Source organism: Pinus tabuliformis, chromosome 9 (assembly GCF_031772625.1).
Source record: "Pinus tabuliformis cultivar Carrire ecotype Pingquan chromosome 9, CPIR1, whole genome shotgun sequence".
Lineage (NCBI taxonomy): Eukaryota > Viridiplantae > Streptophyta > Pinopsida > Pinales > Pinaceae > Pinus > Pinus tabuliformis.
The window spans coordinates 511,859,360-511,866,120 of record NC_142307.1 but is presented as its reverse complement, the minus strand read 5'-3'; positions in this window follow the sequence as shown (position 1 = coordinate 511,866,120).

The following is a 6,761-nucleotide window of genomic DNA, read 5'->3' as shown; positions in this document are numbered from 1 at the left end:
CTTGTCCCGCGCGAAATCATTCTCATCCATTGGATTCAGTTGTAGTGAATCAACGGTTGACCTGGATAGAGCAACTTGGTGGGGCAGGACCATTAATCATCGGTCTCTTTGGCTTTGCATCTTTCTCCTCTGCCATCGATCTTCTTGATTTGATGGGACGGATCTATTGGTTTGGGTTTTCGCGGGCTTTCCGAGGGATAGACTTTAGTTTTTTTAGTTAATTCTTAGGCTCGAACTTTTAGATGTAAAGCTGTAAGGTTTAGCCCTGGGTGGCTTAAGCTTTTATTTCTTTTCTGTTTCTTTGACGTCGGGTGGACGTTTGTATATACTGTACACTATTTTTTGACTCAATGATATAGAAGGATCCATACTTGCTTCAACAAAAAAAAGAAAAGATAAGCACTCAAAAAAAATTCGAGTAAAAGTCATGAATCCAAATTTGGGAAAATTTGTTTTAAAACTACCTCATATAAAAATAGAAGAAGGTAGAGATAGGAGTTTTTGATAAAGCATATATCCATTTTATGATTTTATCTGACATTGCTTCATTGCCAGTGAGCCTGAACAGTACCCCAACGAAGTTGTGTTTTATTGCATATAAGCCTAGTCCCGCTGCCAGTGAGCGTCCATAACCCTGACGGGTTTACTTGTATTTCCCATGCTTCCTCTTTAATCACCCTTTTGATAAGCATTTTTGAAAGCTTTTGGTTTATGATATACTTCAATGAAAGAGGTGGTATGGTAGTAGAGACTTATGTTTAACGGACATAATACTTTTATGGTGTTGACTCCAAATTCTTTTCCTGTGACTATCAATAAAAGGCGTTTTTGTGGAGGGATGGGAGGGATCCATTGAGTTAAACTCAAATCAGTTTTTTCCTTGAAAAGATAAACCATATTACTTAGAAAGGATGTGTGTTCTTCCATGAAAAATATTTAAAGCAAGATGGTTTTATGATTCCATAAAGATATGCCTTTAATGATAAATGAAATTCATTGAAATAGACAGAGTTAAGAGATTTTCCATGTATGAAACCAAAATTGGATTGAAAAGTCATCTAACAGAAAGTTGATAATATTACTAAAATAATATGCACGAGGATTTTCAAAGGGACCAAAAAAATGATTTACCGTGAAATCAAATCCATAAAAAGGGGTGAAAAAGAAAACAAACCAACTAAGAATCGAAACAAACAAGCTGATAAAAGAAAAATTATGGACCGAAAAATGACTGAAACAAGATGATGATGACTTGACATAAAAACATTAAGATTGTGTTTATAAATATTTGTCAAGTTAGATTATTGTCTTGTTTAAAGAGTTGTTGTGTTTCCGAAGAAACGAACTAATGAAGAGTTGTGATTAACAATTTCTTTTGCGAGTTTTAATAAGGATACTTTTCCTTAATCATGACTTACTTTAAAAACATATCATAACAATGATAAGAGAAATATCAGATTAAGAAAAACTCCCTGAACAAGTCTCTAAATACTTCTCCTTTAAGCATTTTTTTTTCATCACAACCATCTTATTCACAAAAGCTAAACCAATACAAACCTACAAAAAGGACACCAAATATAAGGAAGAAAAACTAAATGCGAACCTAAACAAACTGAAACAAAAACAAACGGATGATAATAATGATACATACCTGAAAGAATTCGAGAAGCAATTCACCTCATAGATGTTCGTTTTCTTCCATGTGTCTATTATGAATCATCTTTTATTCAAGCTATAAGACAAAAGTAAATTTAAACTATTCATAGTCTAATCGAAAAAAGGATTATGGCCACGTAAGATCAAACTTCCAGTGTAACCAAGAAAGTTCCTTGGTACCTGTAGAAATATAAATCATGTACATTAGTAACAAAAATTCAACAAATATCAAAATATTAAAAGAAGACTTATGTGCATATATTGTTAATGTATTTACAAAAATAATTTTATTTGCAATCACCCTTTCTTGAAAAATGTCCTCCAACCAAATGTCTAATGGATCATAAAAATATGGATGAACATTCATTAGAGACTGAAGGATATGAAATGGAAGAATGGATGAACAAACATTAATGTTATGTACATGAGCGAAATTATGAACTAAGTCATCCAAATGAACTTGAAATGAATGCTTAGAGGGATCATTGGATGAGTGAGGTGATTGCAGAATGATGAATTTATACTATCAATTGTTTGAAAAAGTAAGTGTTGATTAATTGGATTCTGAACTCTATGCACTTTTAATGATACACTCGATAAGTATTTAATGTTTGTTTCTTCAAATTATCAGCCATTAGTATTTTCCCTACAGTTAAAGAAAAATTGAGATTGATTCACAAAAATTTCCTTCCCACAAGTTTTGATTTGAATGATATAATCATTAGCAATGTAAACATCAACTTGTGGAAATGATAAAGGTTAAAGATCAAGATCAAAGATAGGAAGTTTATAATTAAGAATGGGAAGGGAAAGATCATTACAAGTTTATGCAGTTTCAAAATGAAATTCTTTATTCGTAAAAGGAAAATATTCATCTTGAAACAGACACGAGTTATGAGAAATAGGAGGAATTGATTTAGATATTTTATCTTCTGCATAACTATCGTGAATAACTTGATTGAAATTCTCCTCTAGAAAAAATTTAGATCCATCAAATTGATTAAGTTAAAATTTAAGAGAATTCTCAGAATCATGAAAATTGTAGTCTATTGATAACTCATTATCCTGATTAAATTTGTGTGACAATTCATTACTAATGATGTCTAGAGTAATTTCTTTGTATTCTTTAAAATTGTATGTGTAAAAAGGAATCGATAGCGATTTAGTAAAATAAATGTCTTTGTTCAACACATATGGGTAAAGGGAGTAATGACTATTTGTAGAGATGATCATGAAATGTTCTTTATATGTTTCATTTTTATTTAAGTACCTTCCAAATTCAAGTTCTTGTGAAATGTTTTCATTTTCCGGAGAATGAGTTTCTAATTGACTTTGGTCAATAGCATGACATAAATCAAAAGTATCATTTGTAAAATGTAGATCATTTTCATTAATAATTTCCACTTGTTTATTTTCTCGATTGATAGTAATAGTGGATTCATTAGAATTGTCGAAAATATTATCAAGAGAAAGATTAAGATTAGTAGTAAGATGTAGATCTATGCATTGCTGAGATTTATCATTTATAGATTGTGCATTGTTAATTTGATTTAATTTAGACGTGCTATTTAAAATGGAAGGATCTTCAATAACCAATACATTTTCCTTAGAAGGAAAAGGAAGAAAAAGTGCTCCTTGTAACCATTCCATAAATTCCTCATTTGTAGGTTGGTCTTTAGAATCGAATTTTAAACATACCAATTTGAATCTGAGAATGAAATCAATTAAGTCTTCATTTTCTAAATTTCTCAAATTCTCGATTTCTTCGCATATCTGATCATGATTACAATTTGTAAATTTATGAAGGAATATTGATGCACACTCATCCAAACTGTGGATCGAGGCAACTGGAGGTGATTCACACCAATGTTTGACAATGCCTGTAAGAGCCACGATAAAAATCCTGCATCGGACAAGTTCATCAAGATCTATATATGAATAATCTAAATCAAATTGAAGAATATGTTCAAATGAAAAGGTATTACCTTCACCGTCGAATTTTACCTTTGTCAAGCATTTTGTGATTTCGATCGGAGTGTTACAATTCAAGGGTTGTGGATACAACTCCAAATAAAATGTTTAATATGAGCCATCTAGAAAAATAGATTTAAGATTTCAAGACTCAATATATACAGTTTTCAGAGGCCCTCCTTCTAGGACCAAAATGTTGAAGCCTCAAAAATCACTGCAACAACATGGGGGAAAACCACCCGATTAGGAACTTGAATACAATCCATTATCCGTTTGGATTAGTGGCTCCGACTGGTTTAACTAGGTCTAGTTACCTTCTCTCAATCTCCAATGAGTTAAACTATGATTTTCATCCATCAATGGACAAGAGACATCATATCAACCCTCTTGCTGATTAGATAAGAAAGTGATCCTTAATCTGATCTGGGGCTCAGCCAAGCCATGACTAAGTTATGCCTTAAAATTAACCTAACTTATTGTAACCTAATTAACTCTATGATACTAAATTAATATTAATCGTTAATCCTAAATTAAAACAATGTTAAAACAATGTTAATGTGATCTTAATACTATAGTTATGCTAAGTTTCTAATGTTAATATATCCTAGGTGAATTTAAGTTGATATAACCTAATGTTAAATAAATCTTAATATAACCTGTGATATAATCCTAATATATATGGTCATATATCTATATATATATATATATATATATATATTATAAATTACAACTCTTTAACTATGTTAAAGAATAATATTATACTAATATTATATTCAATACTAATGTATGTAATTATATTATAATGATAAATACTTATGATATATTAATGTTACCCTATAATACTATTGCTAGACTTCATTAACACTAGAATTATACATCCTAATTATAAAAGGTAATAATTAATTGCTTATTCTAAAAGTAACTTTTAACTAAATTTGTTCTAATGTTAATGTGTTTATTTATTTATGGTTATTATTATACATTTCCAATACTAATTAATAATTATAAGCTAAAATCGACTCTAAAGAGAAAAAGTAGCTTCAGATGTTATATACGATAGGTTACATAAATTTTTTCTTTTGATCTTTAATAAGTTGAATTAAAGTTTCAATTCAAACAACTATTCTTATTCAAGTTTTTTGCCTCTATTAAAGAGGAATTTAAAGAAAGGTAAAGATACAAAATGTAAATTCAAATATAATTTTTTTTCTATAAAGTAAATGATAAATGAAATTCTTCCAAACATAACTGAATGGGAATAGTCTTTATTATGTCAATTTGAAAAGAGCGGAACTGGGAATAGTCTTTATTATGCACAATTCAAATCCTGAATCAGGGTGCGTGGCAGACTTACCATATTTTTCGTTCAAATGGAAAACATACTGCCACTTTCTTTTACCTCTTACCGACGAGCTGGGTGCACATTGATGGGTCATTGTGATGTGCCGGTTTTGTTGACTCCGTGTGTATTTTCTGGAAACACAAGTGTTAGCAAGCGTTGGCATTGGAGCATGTATATATGCCACATGTATGAGATTAAGATATCTAGCGTTTAGTTAGAGAAACCTCCCGAGAAATATGCAACATGAATCTTGCGAAACATTTAGAAATTACCACAATCCCTATGATTATGACTTGTTTTATGTGATAGATGTCCCTTTAAATTCGCTCCCCTTACGGAACTGGCCATGCATATTTTGTATTAGCTAAAAATTGGCGTAATCAGATTTGTCGAGTCATTTAATATGGGAATATTAACCAAGCTTTAGATATGAGTGACAGATCATGGAATCTGAACGTTTGACGAAGTGCACTCATGAAAAAGTGTAATCATGGCCTTTAACTGATATATAGGATTTTGTTTTGTTTCCTTAGTTTATGACCATATATATATAGAAAATTCCATAATATATACATAAATATATTACTTCTATTTATATATTTACAATGGGAAGAGGTCGTTATAATACCATTTGAGATTTTTAAATAGTTAAAACATTTTATATTAGGTGTGTATATATGTATAATGGATTATAATTTATATGTATTTGTTATTTTTAGTATTTACCGTTGTTCATATTTACAAAGTTCGTAGGTTATAATATACATATTTTAAATTAATTAATATATATTTATGTACCATTTATATTTGAAATGTATTTATAATATGATCAATTAATGACCTAGTCCTTTATTAATGCAGGTGTCAAGCTAAGTATAATAGATAAACCATCAATGTGACCCAATGTGAAAAGTGAGGGGATGTAATGACCTAAGTTGAGACATCATCTTCTCATGGGTATCAAGGGAGTGCTTTCATGAATGTGAAAGATAGCAAGAAGATTCCAACAATCTAGTAAAAAGAACAATGACCATAACAGAGGATATGCAAAAAGATCAAAATCCAAGCAAATAAAGAAAATGTCATCAACCACTGAAATGCCAGGAACAAAAGAAGTTTCCAACAATGCAAAATGAAGGGTCCCCAACCAAGGGTGCCACATTGCCTTCTTGTGACCAATATTGAGATGCTTTCATGAACACAAATGATAGAGAAGAGGTGTCTAGGACTCAAAAAAAACAATCATAATGGTTAAAACCAACACGATTGGAATCCCCTAAGACAAGCGATAAAGATAAGAAAAGTCAAAGTACGCCGAACGCCAGCAAAGAAGGGAGTTTTTCTAAAATCAAAATGGAGGGTCCCCATATTTTGTGGAAAATTTTATGGGGGGGTTGTTGGCCAACAACAATTGCGATACACGGGAGAAGAACCAGTTATCTCTGATTGAAGATAATGGACTTTAATTTACCCAAAAGTTAAAAATAATAAAGTTCATGAAATTGTCTAACAATAAAAGATTTCCATGTAGGTCTCACATAAATAGATTAAGAAATATGATTTTGAATATACAAGTGCTCAAAACAAATTCGAGTAATAGTCATGAATCCAAATTTGGGAAAATTTGTTTTAAAACTACCTCATATAAAAATAGAAGAAGGTAGAGATAGGAGTTTTTGATAAATCATATATCCATTTTATGATTGTCTCTGACATCACTTCGCTGCCAGTGAGCCTGAACAGTACCTCGAAAAAGTTGTATTTTATACCATACAAGCCTAGTCTCGCTGCC